The sequence below is a fragment of the Pipistrellus hanaki genome (genome assembly GCF_964339955.1).
Source record: "Pipistrellus hanaki genome assembly, chromosome: 3".
Lineage (NCBI taxonomy): Eukaryota > Metazoa > Chordata > Mammalia > Chiroptera > Vespertilionidae > Pipistrellus > Pipistrellus hanaki.
In genome coordinates this window covers 135,927,422-135,950,733 of record NC_140505.1, presented here as the reverse complement: position 1 = coordinate 135,950,733, position 23,312 = coordinate 135,927,422, and the positions used below count along the sequence as shown (strand labels likewise).

Genomic DNA, 23,312 nt, shown 5'->3' with positions numbered 1-23,312 from the left:
TCCCCTGCTACCTTCCACTCTCTCTACAAATCAATGTGAAAATATCCTCAGGTGAGGAGTGAATGAGTGAAGAACAAATGAATGAGAGAAAATAATATTATAATGGTTGCTAGGTGGGTACTAGGCTTATGGGGTGATCACTTCATAATTTATAGAGAGGTCTAATCACCATGTGGTATATCTGAAACTAATATAACATTGTATGTCAACTAAAACTGAAAAACATTTTTTCAAGTTTTTGTAAAAGGAAAACTTTTTTTTTTTGCCTTGGCTGGCATGGTTCAGTGGTAGAGCATCAGACTGAGCACCGCACGGTTGCAGGTTTGATTCCTGGTAAAGGGCACATACTTGGATTGTAGGTCGGTCAGAGTGATATGGGAGGTAATTGATGTGTCTCTCTCACATAGATATTTCTCTCTCTCCCTTTCTCTCTCTCTCTCCCCCTCTTCCTCCCTTCCATTCTCTCTAAAAATCAATGTAATAAATATCCTCCGATAAGGATTAGTAAATGGAAATTGTTTTTTAAAAGCTGAGATAAAAAGACATAGCCCATCACAATGAGATTCAATTCATAGATAAGAAAATGCAAAATATTAACTGAAGAGCAAGGAATAAATTTTATTTTTAAAGGGTTTACTAAATTAGGTGAGAACAATTCTTCCTTCTATGACTCCAATCTGTCCAAACTACATGAGCCAATCAATTCTTTTTTATTAAGCTAGTTGTACCCTGTTTCCCCGAAAATAAGACAGTGTCTTATATTAATTTTTGCTCCCAAAGATGTGCTAGGTCTTATTTTCAGAGGATGTCTTATTTTCGGGGAAACATGGTAGTTGGAATTCTCAGTCACTTGCAACAGAATTAGTCGTAGCTGTTAAAATAGCCCCACTGCCAAAAGCTGAAGAATCATCTCTTTAATGTAGTAATCTGATATCAGAATCCCTCAGAGACTTAAAGATATTAAAATTAAACCAAGATACAAATCCACATTTGACCAGTTAACATTGAGAGATATTACTATGATTTAGAGACGTACACACACTTTTGCTGGCTTTAATTTTAGTGACAGAAATTAAAGTCTAATTAAACACCTGTGGGGAGCGAATTAAATTATATTTACACATTAAATGTTTGCATAATAAATCTAATAGGCCATAAGAACACTAGAGGTTACAAAGCAGATGGCATATTTTACATAAATTTAAAGGAATTAGGCACTTTTCATAAAATCCTTCAATCCTGTATATGTCATAAAACTAAAAATTCCATGATAGAAAAAGATCTGTGGATCTTTTCAATTTGAGTCTAGTAGTAATAATAATAAAAAAGTGAAACTGACAAATCACAAAATATAGAAACATTCAGCCTGATCAATAGTGTAAATCTCTAGAGTATGCTCCAAATCAATCAGATATATAATAATAACAAGAAGCACCTAATAATAAGTGGGGGTAGGGGAGTGAATTGTAACACAGCCCACTACCATTATCTGAACTATATTAAAAATGCATTTAATACAAGAATGTGATCAGTCTTCTTAACTTCAGTAGCACTAGCAATAAATAAAATTTATCTTTCCTTCTTCATCCTAGGAAGTCATAACATTCCAGAAACCTCACAAAACTACAAAACAAACCCTTTTAAAACTCTTAGACCACCCTAGCACTGTACTACAGACTCATACCTTTTAGCAGTGTGTAAATCATTCAGAGATAATAATTACTGAAGTCAATGACCAGTTATTATCTGAGATGTGCATTATAAATTTAATTTCCAGTCAGAGAAATAGCAATGTAGTGAAATCTCAGTGAGAATGGGGTATTTCAGATAAACAAATTTCACCAAGCAGATGAGGAGGAACTAGTACTAGTGTATTGGGAGGGAGCAATATGCTGGCTTCACTTGACACCACGTGATGTCATCGGAGCCTCACAACACCCGTGTGTGGTGGGAAGTATCACTTCCGCTTCATAGATAAGATAAGAAAATGAAGTTCAGAGCATTAAGTAATCCGCCCACATCCTTTACGCATAGACATGAATCTGGATGAAATGTAAACCCGGTCTAAGTCCAACTCCAACTTCTGTTTTCACCATATCATGCTGACTCCTATTAGCTACCAAACTGTGTTCATGTTGGTCATGTTTTAGTTAGTAAATGGTCATAAAATGGGAATGCATTTTAAATGTGACTTTCCTTTTAAAGTAGAAAATATTGAACAGACTTTTTTTAACGTCTCAGGGATAACAATGTGGAATTTGGTGGTGGTGTTTTCATTTTTCTTTTTTACCCCTCTAGGTCAAGCTTTAGATTGTTCCACTGGCCATCATTGTGTATTGTATGCACCATAAACACTGCCCCTTCATAATAGTAGCTTTCCACATACATATGGGTGCATACACACACACACACACACACACACACACACACACACACACAAACGCTCACTCACTCCTTCAGATTTGTTCTTCTGTGGATGGGGAAACAAGATAACCATATTGTTTAAGAACTATAAGTTCATTTAAGAATCATTAAAATTCTGGAAGAACTCAAAGTCAATTCCCTGTCTTCATAGTAAAATCTTTGGAATTACTATTTTAGAGGCCTCCTCAGTTTATTCCCTTACATCTAGTGAAAGTTATATTCTAAAGGATTAATGTCTCAGAAAGCAAGATTGCAGATAGAAAATCACCTCCAAGTACATAAAATATGTGATGGTACATTTATACAGCATGGTCTTGGATTTCTAGCAAACAAGCTGAATTCAAAACATAGACTATAGCAATGATTATAACATGTATTATATTTTCAATCCCTTACTCACCTGTTAACATCACTTCAAAATGTCATTTGTGATAGCCCATGTCATATCCCTTATCCTATCCAGCCTTGTTAAAAGAACAGTGAACCATAGCCATCTTGTTTCAGTGGTTAGAGTGTCAGCTGACTGAAGGGTCCTGGGTTCAATTCCAATCAAGGGTAAATACCTCAGTTGCAGGCTTGATCCCTGGTCCCAGTCAGGGCACTTGCAGGAGGCAACCAATAGATGTGTCTCTCTCACATTGATGTTCTCTCTCTGTGTCCCTCCCCCTCCCTTCCATTCTCTCCAAAAATTAATGGGGGGAAATATCCTTGGATGAGCATTAACAAAAAACACTGAGCACCTTCCTATAAGGATGAAAGTGGTCATTTATTGTGCACATCTAAACATCAAGCACAGTGCTATGTGCAGTGACTCATTACTGCTCATAACCAAGCGGGTCTTCATTCATTATGCTCTTCAAACTTGGTCTTCATTCATTATGCTCTTCAAACTTGGAGATGCCAGTCACATAGACTACAATATGAATGATTATGCTTGGGCATGGACAATGCTCAACTCATGCAGTGGCCTAAAGGTAGATATTATTTTGATTTCCATTACCACGGAAACCAAGGAAAATAAGGCTTAGAAAATTATGTAAGTGGTAGAAATAAATCAAAAAAAAAGGTCTTAATTGCTATGATAAACTAGATCCTATGATTTCTAATGGAATACTTTTTAATTGTGACACTTGGAGACATACTTATTATGGGCTGAATGCTTGTGTTCCCCTCAAAATTCTTATGTTGAAATACTAACCTTCAATATGATGGTACTAGAAGGTGAGGTCTTTAGGAAGTAATTAGTCCTTATGAATGGGATTAGTGACTTACAGGGGAAAAAACACACAACTGTTCTCCCTTCTCTCTCTCTCTCTCTCTCTCTCTCTCTCTCTCTCCCCTGCCTCACCCCAATGTGAAAATATCATCAGAAAACTAAACCAGTCGAAACCGGTTTGGCTCAGTGGATAGAGCATCGGCTTACGGACTCAAGGGTCCCGGGTTCGATTCCGTTCAAGACCATGTACCTTGGTTGCGGGCACATCCTCAGTAGGGGATGTGCAGGAGGCAGCTGATCGATGTTTCTCTCTCATCAATGTTTCTAACTCTCTATCCCTCTCTCTTCCTCTCTGTAAAAAAACAATAAAATATATTTAAAAAAAGAAAACTAAACCAAAGGAGAGCCCTTACTAAGAACCAAACCATTCTGGCAACCAGATATCACATGTCCAGGCTCCAAATCTGAGAAATAAATTTCTGTTGTTAAAGCCATCCCATCCATGGTACTCTGTTATGGAAGCCTAAACTCACTTAAGACATGTAGAAACTCAGATACACATGTGCAAACACACACAATACAGAAATGGCCCAAGTTAGTACCAGATTATTCAATAATAGCTGAATCAGAGTCTTTTTTAAGAGTACTCTAGAATTAACCAAGGCCCAGAACAGTCCTGAGGATTCTCAAATATCAGGGCTGCTTGAAAAGCCAGCACTTCACATTCTAGGTTTCTTGACCAATGACACAAGAGCCAAAACATAATTGACTCAGGGTCTTGACCCACATGACTGACACCAAATTATCTGTCCATTTCCTAAATAAGTCTAAAGTTGCAAAGAACTGAAACATCTTTAATCTGTTGTCATGCTTATCATGAATTTGAACTTACATTAAAGGTATTTTGCATTTACTTGGAGATGCACACTCATCATACCATAGTTTGTTATCAAATTTCCTTAGATTGGAAGTTAGTTCTGTTGTAAACCCAAACCAGGCTTTTTTCCTGAAAGCAAAGAATGTATAAGTGGGTTCCAAGGTAGGTGGTCTGCAGCTGATGAGTTACAAGAGCCTAGGTGCAGCTTTTATGAGAGCAATCCATCAGAGGTCATGCACCATCACCACCATCAGGATGGACCCTTTCTGAAGTCTGTTTGCGAGTCCATTAACAGTTTCCCACTTTCACAAATATTTATTGAATACCCACTCTAGGTGTAATGGCATTAGGCACTGGCATATTGAAACGAATAAGGAATAATCCCTGTCCTCAAGGAACTTGGTCAAGGGAAGGAGGAAAATATAAAAATAAATTCTAAAACTTATAAAGCAGTGCTATGAACAAAGTGCTGAGAGAGTAATCATCTCTGCCTGTGGGTAGAATAAGAGGTTGGGAAAAGAGTCACAGGGGGGAGGGGGGGAAGCCAACATTATTAATGGGTTTTGAAGGACAAGTAGGAGTTTGCCTGGTTAAGAAGCTGAAGTGAAGCTGGTGGGAGCAAACTTCCTCTTGCTGCAGAGTTAACTATATGAGTGTAAGAGGAAATTTTCCTTTCTGCTCTCACTGTAACTAGTGCTTTGTCTTCCTCCGTGTTTTTTTTGTTTTTTTGTTTTTTGTTTTTTGTTTTTTTTTTTTTTTTTTGTGTGTGTGTGTGTGTTTAAGTATGTTTTTATTGATTTTGGAGAGAGGAAGGGAGAAGGGGGGAGAGAGAGAAACATCAATTGTGAGAATCATTGATCGGCTGCCTCCTGCACACCCTCTACTGGAGATTAAGCCATGACCTCCTGGTTCAGTGGTCAATGCTCAACCACTGAGGTTGCCAGCCAGGTCTCCTTTGATTATATATGTTTTTTAGTATAATGTAATGGGAGCAGATTCACTAGGTTTTATTTGCATTAAAATGGAATAGGTTGCATTCAGAAACTATTGCTATACTTAAAATATCTAAGTCCATTTTTAAAAATAGCCACAGTATCTTGACTTTTCAACTGTTCATGTCATGAAAACATGAGACATTTTTCTTCAAAAAACTATAACTTCAAGGTCACAATTAAACATCAAGATCAAGATTTATTAAGATCAAGTTAATACTCCCTGAAAATCTTCCCAGTGTGCATTTAAATTGGCAACTAGTGACCAGTATAACGTGTTCCACATAGTTTCACCGCAGCAACATGGAAGCCATTACAAAAAATGTAAAATTATTGCTGGGAGAGTGATCCCTGAGATCTTTTCGATAAACTCCACGAACTGAGCTACTTATTAAACAGTGCCAGGAATGCTCTAAATTACCATGGCTTTTCAGAATTCCAGAGCTACCACCAAACCTAAACAATTCCTTTATTATAAGACAATAATATATCCTGAACCCAACTCCCTTATCAGCTGATAAAGTAAGTTAACCAAATGTATTCTGGTAGAGAAAAGTTAAGCTAGCAACTCATGATATTTAAGTGAACCTATAATTATCATGCTCAATCTTCATCGATTTCATAAAAGAAGGCTTTGGGGCTATGCTGAGCACAGTTTCTCCATCACCTTTGGGTCTTATCAACAGTCCATCCAACAAGGAGAGAAACTACCCAATTCCTAACTCACCCACATATATATATATTCTGGCTAATACTAGCCTTGATTTCTTTTTCCTACATCACATCCTTATGCTCAAGTAACCTATAGCCCTATTGACAAAGATGTGTGAACTCAATTACATGACTTTCTCTCATGTGATCAGAGTTCATACTCAGAAAGGCACCTGTCAATGCCTGTCATCTCACTCATTACATTACATTTGAAATCAGATGCATCAGACCAGAGGAAACCTTGACCAAAATGCTTGCCATTCACTCAGAAACGCTGCTTGTCCAGAACTGCTACATTCACCTTGTCAATAGAAACACCTTCCTGGAATCTAGACTATTAGCTGTATATCTAGCTGGACACTTTCGTTTCTGACCTCATGCTAAGGTCAAAGTCAGACTTACATACTTACCCCATCAGAACCCAGCAGCAATGGTCTGTCATTGTCCAGTCCAATGTACAGAGGATATCTTCAAATTAAGACAGCAACTAGAGTTGTGCAGAATGGCTATTTGCAAATTACATGCTTCCTTGTGCACACCTGGGAGCTGGCAGGGCAGGATGGTATGCACTGATGGGAAATGATACAAATGACAAATGAGCAATGTCTAATTATTCCAGTGCCGCTCAGACTCGGAGACAAAAGCAAGCAAACTGAGAGTCTAGGATGAAACTCCATCTCCTCTAACCCTATTGTGCCTGTGTACTGCAGTACATATTAATGTAACATCAAGCCCTATTTTTAGACCTCTGCAATTCCACGGGCATAAATCATTCCTGTGCCACAAGTCACCTTTGAGTTAGCAATGCCAAGTTTAACATTTTGCAGGATTCTGCAGACTATGTAATTGCAAGCAAGTGATATTTAAAATGAATAGTAATAACTTTAATGAAATATTAGCCTAAAAATAGGTTGTTTGAGAGGATTTAAGCAATAACTAAAAGAAAAAGCGACAAACATGCCACTTAGCTAATGCTCTCTGCACGATAGCTTTCACAGTTGAATTTGGAAAGCTGTTCTTTTGAAAAAAAAAATGCTAATGAATGTCTTGTTTTCTTTTTACATAATGCTGTTTAATCCTCAGTGCTTTTTAGCCAAGAGGGTATTCTGAATTGAACACCTGATTAAAGAAGGAAAGACACTGAACAACCAAAGGCACAAACTGGTCAGAGTGTTAGTTTTTATAATAGTCCATGACAACTGTTGGGGAAATATGACTAAAAACAAAATCTTCTCAGAACTCACAAGTCCTTTTCCCAAAGGTAACAGAGAAAAAGAATTTTTTTTTCTATTTTTGAAGGAGCATTAAACCAGAATGTAATGAGCATCACATGCAATCTGCTAAGAAAGTGCAAAGATGAAAGGAAATCTCATTCTTTTATATAGCTAGCAGATACACATCATTAGCTACGTATCTTCAAAATAAACAATAACTAGTCCTCCAGTAAGAGGACTTGACAGTGTCATTTGTCACACGTGGTTCATCTTAAATGCACCTGGTAATTGGCTTTATCCAGAGGAAAAACAAACCTCTCCTGTCTTTATGACAAGAGGTAGTTTTACAACTTAGTACAAGGCTCCCACCAAATTTGGCTCCCGCCCTCCCCTTCACACTGGGATACAGGGACACTAATTTCCTTGAAGTTTACATTTCAAATAGATGGCTCCCAGGTTCTTGAGGAAAATATCCCTGGGTCATAAACCTGAAGAATATATTATCCAGTTTTCAAGATTCATATACATTTAAAAGTGAGGAGAAATACTCACCAGTTTGCTGAAGTAAACATTCTAAGAAAATATGGGGAAGAGAAGTCTCTTCCCTTGTTTTCAACAAGGAGAACTGAGCCTCCTAATTTGTACGTGTCCTAATACCATACAGGTTCAGTGTGCTTACCATCATGCAAACTTGTTTACACAAGGTATGTGAGGACTGCAGGTTCCCAGAAGAGAAAATCCAAAAAAGTAAAACAAAAATGGCTTCTAAACCATTAAATCAGTGCAAATTAATGCATCACGCCAAACCACATGCCTATGGGCTGCAATGATTATTGGTAATATATTTCACCAAGGGGAAAGCAAATTCTTAATAAGCTGTTGTTTTCCTGCCCATTTCTGACAGGAATGATGATTTCATTTTTAATTTGTTCAGGATGGATTGCTCTTATAAAATGCTTTTGCTCCCCTGTATGAGATTACCTACACAATCATTAGCCATTAAAAATGTATTATATTGAATACAAAGAGAAGTTTTGCATTCATCTAAATAATACATGTTCACCCTACAAAAGGCAAAAAGTATAGGAGAGATAAGTTAAATGAATCAACTTACCAAAATTCCCAATCAGTCCTATAGTTAGAGCATATATTTGGCTAATGATGCATCCCAGACTCATAGTTCAAACTACCTCGTGAACTTTCTACTTATATACAATAATTTTCCACTAAGTGCTCTTATAAAGCATCACCTAATGTTAGCATTAAGAGGGATGTGTAATACCAATCAATAGCCAAATAAAACAAAACCACCAGAAGTCAGAAGGGAATAATGCAGAGTCTAATGCTTTCTGCTGAGACCTTTAGAGGGCAACTTCAAAAGGATCCATCCAGAGACTGATGCCATTAGTAGATCACGTGCCACACTGATGAAGATGCTAACATCTTTAATGAAAAATAGGTGCAATCTTAGTTCTTGCCATGTGTGCTTTAATTCCTCTAGGAAAAAGCTTTGGTAAAAGGGGATGTCATAAAGGAAAGAATGAGGTTTTATCAAAGCACTAAGTAGAATACTAAACTCAGGCATCATCCAAAAAGTGTTCTGTGTTTTGATGTTTGGGAAAGTGAGGAAGAGGCAAACAGGAAGGGGTGTTTTGTTAGCATAGGTAGATAGCTAGTGTTAATAAAGGAAGGGAGCAAAGGGAATCTGACATTAAGCAAAATAAACTAGAAAGCTGAATCGGATATTAAGTCTAATCTACCAGGGAGCTGACTAAGGACAATAAGCCTGCCTCACTAGGAAGTTGCAGCATTCACAGGCTCCACTGAGGACCCCTGCATCCTCCATCCTCAGGACCTAATTCTGGAAGTGGCAGGAAGGATGGTTACCAGTCATTAGCCAGGATTACCAGGGGAGAGAGAAAACAATAAAGTGGAAATTCCTGTGATGGGTGCAGGCCCAGAAGAAGCCAAGATGGTGCATGGGGAGTGCCTTCTACTGTGGGGCATGCACAGTAGAAGCCAAGATGGAAACCATGAAGGGGAGATGTCTAATCTAGAAAAAGACCAATTGGTTAGGGAGAGGGCCCAGCACACGCCCATGAAGGATTGGGAAAGATATTGGTGAGTTTGAAAGCCAGAGATAATATAATCAAAGCTTAACAAAGGCCTCTGGCTTGGTAACAGGCATTTGTTTTCCATTCATTCCTGCACTCCTGCATTCCCATTAGTTCTCTCTCTCCATTGCAGCCACATGGGCCCAAAGGCAAGACTGGGTACAGCAACACAGCACTGGGCAGAGCCAGGAACAAAGACTAAGCCAAGTGGGAACAGAGACTAAACTGGACTGAGCTTTGGTATGGACTGGACCAATGGAACAGAATTTCTGGACCCTGGTCCTTCTTCTGGGTTTGATGAAGACAAGGCCGGACTTCTTCTACAGCGAGATGGACAGAAATAAGCCATCCAGAACCTGCGGGCAGTCTTTTATTTCTATTCCGATGAGCCTTACCACTACATCTCATCTTCTCCTAGGCTCCTGGATGCTTTTCTTGTGACTCTGTGAAAGAACCCCATTTCAACCAGATCTAAAAACTGCCCTCAGATCTGATGTGTTTGGCAAATTAAAAGAAGGTGTCAGAGAATCACTGAAGATGGTACTCTGGTCTGCTTGCTGAGAGTCTGTAGAGTAACTGTAAACTTTTCTCTAGTATATTCTCCTTTAATTTACATGAAAGGAGAAGCTGTTTCTCCAACACTCACCCCTAACTTCCTACTGTGAAGACAGCTGCCTTATTTGCCTTTCAGCGAATTAAAAGTTAAAATAGCTTCACTGTCAGGAATAGCAGCAACAGTGAAGGGACTTGTAAAAGACCTTCAATTACTACTGTAGACTGTTCTATTTTCAAAGGATCACTGCTACCTTTTGACTCTAGTAAAAACTCTCTCGAGAAATGATACCCTTTCTTTTTTTTTTCTTTTTTTTGCAATTTTATAACTTTATTTGGCAATCAGCAATAAATTCTCCTCCACATTAACTGTTGGTAGATTTTTGAAAGTGGTGACAGGTACATAGGTGATTAACATATAGAGCTTGTTTGGTGAATCTTCATCTTCATTACATTTTCTGGGCAATTGTACCCAGGTACAGTATAGGACATTCCTTATTCCTTTGGCCCAGAGAGCTTTGTTCAGCCCAGTGTCAATGCATACATCTCCTTCATGACAAATTTCCAGATCTTCTTGAGTTCCTAAGGGGCATGTTTCTTGAAACCCACTCCATGGATGTGCTTGTGAATGTTGATGGTGTATTCTCTGGTCACTGCCTCATTGATGGCAGAAGGGCCCTTCTTTTTCTCGCCACCCCTCTTTGCAAGAGTCATTACGCCCTGCGCACGTTGGAAAGAAACAGCTGGAGGTATTGTGGGGGTGGGGGGAAGAGGGGGATAAGCAGGGTTGCAAGTACCAATACCCTTTCATTACTAACTCACTATCTCCCTCTTTGCTGCTCCCCTCATTGGCAAAGGTCAAGACAAAATCCCTAACAAGAAACTTTCTGCTTTCTTAATGTTCTTCATGCATTGATTTTTGCTTTCCTATGCTTATATTGTTAAAATTCGCCAGTAATAAAATTAATTCATAAAAAGTTTAAAGCAAAACAAAAGTTATGTCACTGTAGTACAGGCTAAAGTGTAAAATGAGTCTGATATTTTCTTTTTTATATTTAGTTGGCATATAATACTATATTAGCTTGGGGTGTACAGCATAGTGATTAAATATTAATATATTGTACTTTCTGACTGATCACCCCAATAAGACTATCCATCTTGATATAGTCGGCAGTTAGGGAGACATGAGCAGAGTAGAAACAATAAGGTATAGAAGGTCAATAGAGCAGGAAGCCCTGGATGCCTAATAATAAGCAAAACTGGGCTGGGACTTTGTCCCCAGAGTGACTTTTCCTCCCCTAACATATCACTGGTCATGCTGTTTAGAACCTCTGACCTTTCACATTGCTGGTCATATGGTTTAGACCCTCCCCTGCCCTTTCCTCCCCTGAGACATTGCTAGTCATGTGATAGACCCCCTTAGAGGAGGAACAAGGGGGCCAGCGAATAGGACTCCCATACAAGCCTTTGCTGAACCCCTAAAGATAACATCTAGGCCTCAGTTGTTCAGCGCGAGGCCCAGAAAAGCAGCAAGACAAGGTGGGACAGCACCATGGCTGACCACAGGACCCGCTGCAATGACTAATGATCCCCTGACCTGGTACCTACCAATCATTGGTAGGTACACACCCAGAAAGCTGATGAATGTTCTATTGAGACCATCCCCTGAGATCTCCAGTTAGAAGCCCTTAAGATGAAGGACCAAGCTCTCTGTTGAGTACTCCCATGCCTTTCCTCCCTTTCTTCCCTCACAGCAGCGCATATATTTGCTCTCTTTCTCCTAAGCTCCAAGGGTCCTCCTTTCACCTCTGTAACTTGTCTCTGGAACCCACACAGCCCAGCTGGCTCACTTCTTCTACCTCTGTGACTTTCTAAATAAACTTTCACTTGTATTTGAGTCTTGGCTATGAATTCGTTCTTAGCCAAAACTCAAGGACTGGGGTCTAACATCTGGCACCATTTACCATTAACATTCTGACATTAACCATACATACTTACTACAATATTATTGACTATATTCCCTATGCTGCACTTTATATTCCATGACTAATTTATGATTGCCAATTTGTACTTCTTAATCCCCTTTCCTTTTTTTACCCAGCCCCACCCCAACCTCCTCCCATCTGCAGACCCTCAGTTTGTTCTCTGCATCTATGAGTTGAAAAAAAGAGTGTTGAGAAAAGGACTAATGAGAGTTAATAAAGCTACTGGGTAAAAAGATAGATGTCATTTCTTCAAAATGTCAAAAGACAACAAAGAAAGAATAAACAAAGATAACCTCAAATAAATGCCACCAGAATCTTAAGTTTGGCTTGCACATTATTTTTCCAAGTAAGTCATAGTCTATCTCAAAAACAAAATTTAAGAAGACTTTTTAAAACCATGTTTTCTTTATTTTAGTCTAGGAATCTCAACACTTTCAGAATTGCGATTTAATTAAACAAATTTGTGTCTTAAGTAAGGCTTTTATTGGAAGAAGAAACTGAAATAGGAGGCCTGAAAGAAGAGTTATTTCGTTAGGATATTAATGAACTTAATTCTTCTGCGCTTATACTACCTTCGGAGAAAATTCATAACAAAACCTCCTCTTTAAAATACGAAAGCTCACTGGCTTATCCTGAATGACTAAAATAAGAAAGCTAGACTAGACATTACTGTAGTATTTATGACATTATTATTGTCATTAATATCTGCCAGAGGCCATTAAAATTTTCTTCTCTTTTTCCTATTTTGTATCAGAAGTCATAGAATATTGCCTAAAGAATTCATTCTTTTATTCACTATATTTTCATGTATTTTTAGCTGTACTTTGTGAAAAGCCATAGGAAAGCTTTTATCGTGCATCAATAATTTCTAATGTGTAATAAAATTAAATTATTTAGGAAATGCAGGAATCATATGACTCAATAACTAAACATATATGGTTAAGCCAACAAAAAAACAGCATTTTATATCATGGGTCAGGCTGCTAAAATCCTCCAATTAGTAAAATTTTTAATAATAACATAAATTATAACAATTGTCAGGCACATTAATTATGTGATCAGATTTAATGTGTACAATATTATGGAATTGTAAAATATACTCTATTAAAAAAAAAAAAAAGCCAGGAACACAGACACTCGACAGTAGAGCCAGCATTTTTTTAAACATATCTTTATTGATTTCAGAGAGAGAAAGGAAGAGGGAGAGAGGAATAGAAACATCAATGGCGAGAGAGAATCACTGATCATCTGCCTCCTGCATGACCCCACTGGGGATTGAGCCTGCAATCGGGTATGTGACCTGATGAGGAATTGAACTGTGACCTCCTAGCTCATGGATTGACACTCAACCACTGAGCTACACCAGCCGAGTGGTAGAGCCAGCTTTTGAATCAGAGTTTACCTGAATCCAAAGCTCAAAATTTTAACCACTATTTAACATTACCAGGCATATTTATATCACTTGTTACTATTATAATTACACAAATTGTTTTTCTTGGTATGATTCATAACTCTAAGAGTCCCTGCAAGTACTTTATTTTTATTAATTTTTATAAGATTCCTGCAAGAACTTTATTTTTTTAATAACATGTCATAGTTCTGATATAGGACATATTCTAATTCAAGGGCATCATTTAATTGAACGTGAGCTGATCTAATTATGGATTAGTTGAAATGCAGTATGATTTAGGTCATTTAGGCTAAGGCTAATTTCTATAAATAACACAATTCCTTTCTTTTTAACTATTGTCTCAAAATACTAGTATTGACTTGGAGTAATCCCATCCCCCCTAAAATTTTCTATTTACCACTTTCATTTTTATTTCAAGTTTAAAAGACAAACTAATAAATTCATTTTGACCAGCACATTATCAAATTAAATATAAGAGTTAGCTTACATTTGCACCAAGATTGTGTATGCTTTTCTCCCCAGACCCTCATTTTCCAAGTTTATATATAAGATCATCTTCATAATACTGCAGAAGGCCAGTATTTCACACTGTACTGGGGGTGTTTGGTTTTTGTTTTTGTTTTTGTTTTCAATTTATGACAGCATATTACAAGAGCTCTGGTAAGATTTTACAGTTCGTGAGTCTTTAGCCTTGGATCAGACCATACTGCAGCTTAATCACTTTCAGTCCTTGTTAGCAGAGGTTGTTGTAACTAAATCGAATATTAAAAAAGTACAGTTCCAGGTCCAAATCACAGACCATAAATTCAGGTGATCAAGAAACATCACTTTTTGTATATTGCCATTTCTATATCCATGTGATGAAATGTCATCTTGTTACATTTAAAAGTGAATCCTCTCATGTACCCTCACTTGAACTCCCCCACAGTCTTGGTTTCTCAAGGTTATGTCTGATTTCTACCCTATGGCTATTAAGTTAAAACTGACCAGTGAGGTGGAATCCTAATCCAATATGACTGGTGTCCTTATAAGAAGAAAAGAGGCTGGAGATGTGGCCACACAGAGGAAAGACCATGTGAGGACACAGCAAGAAGATGGCCATTTGCAGACCTAGGAGAGAAGCTCCAAAAGAAACCAAACCTGCCAGCACTTTGATCTTGGACTTCTAGGCTTAGGAAGTGTAAAAAATTAATTCCTATTGTTTAAGCCATCCAGTGGATAATAATTTTTTAATCCTCACCCAAGGATATGTTTTGTTTTGATATTTTATTTATAAAGAGAGAAGAAGGGAGAAAGAGAGAAATATTGATGGGAAACAGAAACATCCATTGGTTGCCTCCCATATGCACCCTGATGAGGGATCAAACCTGCAACCTAGGTATGTGTCCTGCCTGGGGATAGACCCTGCAAATTTTTTGGTGTACAAGAGGATGCTCCAACAAACCAAGCCACCAGACCAGTCTATAATAATTGGTTATGTTAGCCCTAGCAAACTAATACAAATATGAATAAACTAGTCGTCCAGTGCATGAAATTCATGCATGGGGGAGGAGGGATTCCCTCAGCCCAGCCTGCACCCTCTCCAATTGGGGACCTCTTGGGTGATGTCCAACTGCTGGTTTAGGCCCGATCCCTGTGGGACATTCCTCTCACAATCTGAGACCACTAGCTCCTAACTGCTCAACTGCCTGCCTATGTGATCGTCCCTAACCTCTCTACCTGCCTGCCTGATTGCCCCTAACTGTCCTCCCCTGCCAGCCTGATCTTGTCCCCAACTGCCCTCTCTGCATTTGCCCCCACTACCATGGCTTTGTCTGGAAGGAAGTCAGACATCCAGAAGATGGCTGGTCGACCCAGTCTAATTAGCACATTACCCTTTTGTTAGTATAGATAGGTCATATAGGATAGGATTGCTTAAATGGGGGGGAGCCTTTTTCAGCAGGCGGAGATGCTCTTAGCAGACAAAAATATATAATCCCTATATCTGGATTGATAGCCAGCCATATGCACTATACTACCAAAGCAGTCATTAAAAAATTGAACAGCTGCCGAAACTGGTTTGGCTCAGTGAATAGAGCGTCAGCCTGTGGACTGAAAGATCCCTGGTTCGATTCCTTTCAAGGGCATGTACCTTGGTTGTGGGCACATCCCCAGTGGGGGGTGTACAAGAGGCAGCTGATCGATGATTCTCTCTCATCAATGTTTCTAACTCTCTATCCCTCTTTCTTCCTCTCTGTAAAAAATCAATAAAATATATATATATTTTTTTTTAATTGAACAGCTTTCTTATACCTTACATCAAACAGCTGTTGCCCTAAAAACCCCTCCTCAGCCCCCACCTTAGGTTCTGCCTTCACATTTCACCCAAATTAGGTTCTGATTGGTCAGTTTCTATGCCAGTCAACATCAATAGCTCTGCCTCCTAGGCAGCCACTGGCTCCTCGCACTTCACCCAGATTTGGTTCTGATCGATTTGTTTCTATGCCAGTCAGTGTCAAAAGCACCTCCTAGGCAACCATTGGCTCCTCACAGTTCACCTAGATTTGGTTCTGATTGGTCGGTTTCTATGCCAGTCAGCATCTCCTAGCCTATCTCCAGGCTGCTCAAATAGGTGAGACTGATCAGCAGTCCCCAGGGATGCCCAGAAAGAAAGAGAGGCATGGCTGCTGGCCTGGCTCAGAGAGAAAGAGAGCGGCAAGGGCTGATCAACAGCTGCCATGGAGGCTACAGATCAGACTTCTCTGTCTAGGCCTCTGTCTAGGCCTCTCTCTGGGCCTGATCCACAGACCCCTTGGCAGTCAGTGCTAGGTCACCATGGCAACCCAGCACTGACTGCAGGACTGACTTCCAGTCAGTCAGGCCTTTGATCATCATGGACCCTGGGTTTTTATATATTAGGATATTTTGAGTTTCATTACAAAATAGGATTTCCTATTTTTAAAACTGCCAGCTATTTTTGTAAGCTGAAATTTCTATCCCTTTTATTGATTAGCTCTTATGCTTGTTTTCTTAATGTCACCTAATATTTGTATTGTATTATATTTACAGTAGCTCACAATAGATTTAAGTTTACTATTCTAAGATCTTTCCAATTTTATTTTCAAAATACAAAAAACTGTGTACATTTAAGAAATGCAGTTTTATAAAATTAAATATTGATCTCTAATATTCTACATACATGACCCAGAGTATTCAACCCAAAACCACACATCTTTAGGGTTTAAATACTTTTGCATTGAAAATTGGTCTCATATATTGCCTTAATTTGTTTTCTTTGAAAAGTAAATCAATTATAATAAAAATGAGCATCAAGAAAATGGAGTAGAATGATTCTTATGTTTCCTTTTTTATGTAATAGACACAGATAGTCTGAGAATGAGCTTAAAAATGGCTTTCATGTAACACTAGAGGCCTGGTGCACAGATGTGTGCACTAGTGGGGTCTCTCGACCTGGCCTGCAGGAATTGGGCCGAAACTGGCTCTCCAACATCCCCCAAGGGGTCCTAGATTGTGAGAGGGTGGTTCTCAGGTGATGCACCCCAGAATCAGGCTCCCTCCTCTCTGGTTCCAGGTGTGTCACCTGAGAACCCCTACTGCCAAGTGACTGCAGCGCGGCAGCTCCTGTGTTGAATGTCTGCCCCTCTGGTAGTCAGTGTGCATCAGAGTTACTGGCCAGTCGGCCAGTCACTCAGGCTTTTATGTACTCGTATATAGACATAAAATTGCATTTATAAATAATATAAAAACTGTAACATAATATAACCTATGTCAACACAAGAGGACTCTGATTACATACAACCTATGTTTAGCTTCATGGTACATCATATGACATTCCTTTTGATTCCTAGATCTGAGGCACTAACTATATTGCATTTCATATTCATCATTTTCTTAATTTCCTTGGTATACAGAATTATTATATCTATCTGTATTTTAAGAGATATTCCTGTTGTTTTAACTTTGAGCTTGATTTGTTTTTACTTAGCATAACATTGCTATATGCATTTTTATTTGTAAATGTTGTACTTCACCCAACAGCTGTTATATTTTATTGTGAGTATATCACAGTTAAATCATCCACTTTCCTACTGATGTGCATTTGGACCATTTCCAGGTAGTTGGTTAAATAGCACCAAAATGAACATCTTTGAACATGTTTTCTGTTGTACCTATAAATGAATTGTATTAAATACCTAGCAGTGGATTTCCTGAGTCACGGGATATATGAATATGCATTTTTGCAATTTGCACTCTGACTAGCAATGAACACCTAGTGAATCTATATCCTCTCCAACAAGTTATATTATCAGGCTTTTAATTTTTTTCCAAAAGAAACGTATAAAGTGATAGTACATTATTATCTTGCATTCTCATTATTAGTAACAGATATTATATGAAGTAAGAATATATCTCCATATGTTTGTTGGTCATGAGTTTCTCTTCTGTGAAATGTCTATTAAGGACTTTTGTCCATTTTTCTTACTGATTTCTATGGGATGTTTTTGTACTCTTGACATCAATCCTTCTTCAGTTGGGTATATTATGAGTATCTTCTCCTAGTTTGTAAATTTGTCATTTTCTCTAAGTGGTTTCTTGATGAACTAGAGTTTTTAATTTTAATACAGTGAAATTTATGTCTTATCTTTCATAGTCAACATGTTTTATGTCTTCTTTAAGGAATACTTCCTGACTTCTAGATCTAAAATATATTCATCTATATTTATTACTAAGTTTTCAAAGCTTTGCTTTTGACATTTAAATCCTTAATCCCTTTGTTGTTGTTTTTTTTCTACATAGGTAAGAATCTAACTTTATGTTTTTTGACACTTAATGAATTACTTACTCTTCAGGTATTAATCTCTAGTTATAGAAAGTTGTTATTACATGATTCTAAAATAAACTATGCCAAAATTCTGATGTTAGTTAGTTACAATACTTTTGTAAATGAAAGAAAATCTTGCACAGTAGAAATTGAAGTTGCTAATTTTGTCATATATAATTAGGATAATTATAAAAGAGAGAAACATGAAGATGATTTTTTCTGACAACTAAGCATTCCCATTCCCCTCACCATAGCAATTTAAAAAACTATTTTGACTAATTGAAACACACATAAATTCACACATATATACACCACATGCAGAAACAGCAGTGAGGAAAAGGCAAGCACAATTATTGCTCCACAAATAAACTTCGCTTTATATTTTTCATTCCTACTATGATTTAATTTGTTTTATAATAATTTTTATATTAGTGTTTTGATTTCTGCTCTAAACTAAAATTGAGTTAACCTCTACCTTAAATATAACATCACGAATTAAGTAATGGCACACCAAAATGTAAATTAATTGCCAAATAACCACTATCTCAGAGGAGCTCTTATTTCTCTGTTTCTCCATCATTACACTCAATAAAAGAAAAAGGACTTAACTTCTAGCACAGTTAACAAACATCCACTATGGGCAAAGCACTGCACTAGGTAATATAAAGAACAAAAATTTGCTCCCTAATATAATCAAGGAGCCATAAATAAATTTAAAATGGGACTCACTATGATATAATAAATTATATAATAAAAGTACCCACAAATGTTGATTGAGTTCAATTATGCTTATAATTACCAAGTACCTAAGAGAATATGTCATTGTACATTCCAATGGTCTCATTAAATAGGCATTTTTTTATTTCTCTTTAAAGAGTCCAATTTAGTAATTTCACAAAGTTGGAAATTTATAATTGAAACAGTCAACAGGAGTAAAATTTGTTAAGCAAAATCCATTTATAGGGATGCCTCAGACCATAATGTAAACACTGACATAGAAGATGCTGTATACCTGAAACTAATACAAAATAATAGGAATGTAAACTGTAGTTGAAAAATTAAATAATAAAAAAGGAGATGACGATGAATGTGGCCAACATATTTGATAAAGGCTTTTGTCCAAACCCAAGAGAGAAGAGGAAGCACTGAAGAGCACGTTCTTTCCATACTCTCCCCTTCTATAATGTACATAGCCCGACAGTTACAGCTACTTGGTTACTTGGCTTTAGGTTTCCCCTGGCCTAAAAGCAAGATCAGCTCTACATAAAATTATGAAGATTTGTAATGCCTTTGAGGTTCCAGTCTTCCCTGTTTAGTTTGTTTTCCATATTCCCACTGCCTTTATTCAGAATCTGTAGTGGAGAATCCCATCCAGGCCTTTCCGTTCCAATGGATACATGATGATTTCTATAAACTACTCAAGGTGGATTCTAACTCTGCCCACCATTTCTCCCACCCCGTGGTTCTGCCCAGTATCACATCCCCCGTGAATGTCAGGGTATCTTCCAAAGCAATCCTAATCCAGTCTCACACCAATATGAGAAATTTAGAAAGACCTCATCCTTTCTGGGAAGCCAATGTAATCATGAGGCTTTCAATTTAATTAGGAAAAACATGGTGCCACTAACACCTAAGAAAATCTCCAGTTGAGGGATCAAGTCCAAAGTCCACAATGATTTGTGTTTAAGACTGAGTCAGTCCCTGATCTTTACGGAGACTCGGTTTTCAATCTATTAAATGGAAGACATAATAACAAGTCCACATGAATGCGCTAGGAAAAGACATGAAGTGTAAGAGAGTATTTGTAAACTATAAAGTGACCTAAAATAGAGGTGGCTTTCATTTTCTGGCGATGATAAGCAAGTAGGGAAGATACTTAGTTACACATCCCTCAAAATATTCTGTAGACACGCCTGCTCCAACAAATATGTAGGAGAGAACAGGAATCATTTTCAAAATCATATCTCCCTTTGATCATTGGCCCATTCATAAAAGGAGGTGGAAAGAGTCAATGGCAAGCACAGGAGCTTCCATTTTGTCCATGGTTCAAAACAGCTGGACAATGTGGAGGCACTACAAGCGCAGAGGGCTGCCGAATTCCCAGGTAAGCATCACTCTTACTGAAATAGGTGTCATCTTTCTTTTTCCAGAAGCGATGCTGATTTACCTGCAGAAATCAGCCTGTGAAACCAGCACAATCTTAAACCATATAATGGCTTCTTTCATAACCAGCAAAAGCCAAAGTCGTCTAGATGAGACCCAGAATTTTCATATTTCTATAACTTTAAAAAGCAGAGTATTTGCTTTATTTTCCATTTTAGGGGCACATTAGCATTAGCTCTTTGATAATATCAGGTAGCACTCAGGGCTCACAAGGCTTTAGGCACTGTTTTAAGCAGATGATATTCTGCCTCATTTAACCATTATAACTCCATGCACTAAGTACTATCATTATCTTGCCATTTCATAGATGAGGGAAATAAGGCATAAAGAGGTTAAGAAACTTATCCTGGGTCACACATCTATTTTCCTAATGTGCCCAGGAATCAAATCTAGGCTGCCTGATTACACAGTCCAGTCTGGACCCACTGTGCTCTACCGCCTCTTTATAGATTCCTCTCAATAGAGTGATTGACAGTTAAACATGCCAAAAGTAAGGAGCCCCTGTTCAGCATGCCCACAGTCACTGCAGAACTCACTCTAAAGCACTGGGTACCTCTAGGAGCGCCATCCACCTAGGCTTGCTGCGAATGGCAGCCTCCGGAGTATGCAGCACACAACAAGGATAAGCATACACAGTGACCCCTATTTCCATCATAAACCATACGTTTTTGCTCACAGTCTTCCCCATATTGCTTCCCCACCAAGGAAAGCCCTGTCCCCTCCTCCCTTCTCCTCTCGTCATTTACAAAACCACTCTGCATTCAGGCCCAGCCATATCCTCCTTTAAGCCTTTCTGGGCTCTGCCAGCTACCTCAAGGACCTGCATCTCTCCCCTATGAACACCTGCATTGTGTTCAGTTTCCTTTGGGGGCACCTTAAACTACTGCTTAGCATTTGGTTACATAATGCTTTGTTTTTACCAAAGATATTTATTTACTCAGCTACATTATGTAAGTTCATTGAGAATAGAAAGCAATTTTGATTTTCCCTCCTGACACACATATACTGCACCTCATATACTACTAGAAGTTCAATAAATACTGTTTGGATAGTTGGTGGGCTAATTGATTAATCTATTGAATAAATATTCTCTCACCTGAACTTAAGCAGCCTCCAAGGTTTTTCTGCGCTCAGACAGGGATGCACATACAACGTGCGGGCCAGTGAACTAATGGACTGAAGAAGGGAAGTAAGAAAAGCTTTCACCGGGAAATTACCCTAATTATAAAAATCACAAAAAGTGGAAATGTATAAGGATTCAATCTAAAGGTGTTTTAAAGGGAGAATTGACTAACTGAAAAAAGCAAGGAGAAGAAAGTCATTTTATACATTTAGTGTGAAAGTACCTTCTCAGGATCTGAAAATCAAACGCTTCTCTCCGTCGGCTCTGTCATTTTCCTTCAGAAGATGTAATACAGCTCCCACCTTTTAAGTGCATATTAAAATGTACATGGCTTGCACCTTCTACTTTACCTCTTCCTTCTACTAACACACCTAAGTACGCACGCGCGCACACACACACACACACACACACACACACACACACCCTGACTTCTCCCCATCCAATCCTTTCCTCCCTCCTACCCATCACCTTTTGTCTATGAATTACTAGTTCTGAGTCATCAAAAAAAACGGTTCCTCTCCTTCATTAGCTTGGGCTCCCTCTGCTGGGTCTGCAGCAGTAAAACATAGGACGCATTAGAATTGGAGGTTATAGAGCTCATTCCCCCACCGAATTTCTGTTTTAACTAAAATTAAACTCAATATCCAGCAAAATGTTGTAGTAATAAATCAAAACAAATGGTTTTTCAGAAACTGCTGTACAAATCAGTGTTTTTCCCTAGTGTCCATTTGTAGTTGAATAGTGGGACTCAGCAGGAAATCTCAAAGATTGCAGATATGAGATGAAACTATGCAAAAGAAAATAATCATATAAATAAGATCTGGATTACAAATATGTTTGTCAGAAGCAAATGCAGATGAATATGACCACAGACTAAGGCTCTAAGTGAGTTTCCTGAGGAAATAAAAAGCCAGAGCAGCTAGATAGTATTACAAAAGTATTAAAAATCAAGACTGTTGATAATATCACTTATCAAGTTATATACTAGCAAACCTGATGTTATGAAGTATTTGAGCCTATACACACACACACACAAAATCACAAAGTGCATTCACAGACACTAAAGATAATAGAAATGTAACTTACAGAGTAAAAAAAAAAAAAAAAAAAAAAAGTAGATATTGATTCCTGTTCAAAGAAAATATTGCATCTTATTTCATTGTTTGGTGCTTATTATAAAAGAGAATGGTTAAATTGACCAAAAGCAAACCATCAGACTAGGATAAAGAATGAAAATAGAACTAAGATCTTTAAGAATCTAGAAAACACTATCTGTCATATAATTTTTCCCATTAAGACAGTCTAGTATTCTGCAATAAATATCTTAAAACAATCCCCAGGTGACCGTATAGAATCACCAAATAATCAGAGAATTGGATATTCCACAGCCTAGAAATTCAAGGCCGGAGCATTTCCCTTCGGCGTCCAGGATACTGGCAGAACCTCAGGTCATTAAAGAAAGATCTTTGCTGATAGTGCTTCTGGTGTTGCCAGTCCACCCCCCTCCCCCCATTCTCCATTGTCAAATAATTAGCTGCCATAAAAACTTAACCATGACTAGCTACAAAATTTGAAAAAAAAAACCTTATTCAAACAGCATTAAAAATTTCAAGACATTGACAGCAAAGCAGGAAACAAACCATATAAATCCTTCTGAACACAAGCCTGCTCAGTCCCAGACCTACGTGACTGCTTAGGTCACACCCCC

At 38.0% G+C, this 23,312-nt stretch overlaps 1 protein-coding gene and 1 pseudogene across 6 annotated transcripts in view; both read right to left on the bottom strand.

The window, feature by feature from the left end:
* Nucleotides 1-23,312, bottom strand: part of TAFA2 (TAFA chemokine like family member 2) — a 430,981-nt gene that overhangs the window by 348,253 nt on the left and 59,416 nt on the right. The window lies entirely within an intron of this gene.
* LOC311620491 (large ribosomal subunit protein eL31-like) lies at nucleotides 10,023-11,563 on the bottom strand (annotated as a pseudogene). Its single transcript has one exon. The product of its transcript is annotated as a large ribosomal subunit protein eL31-like (transcript).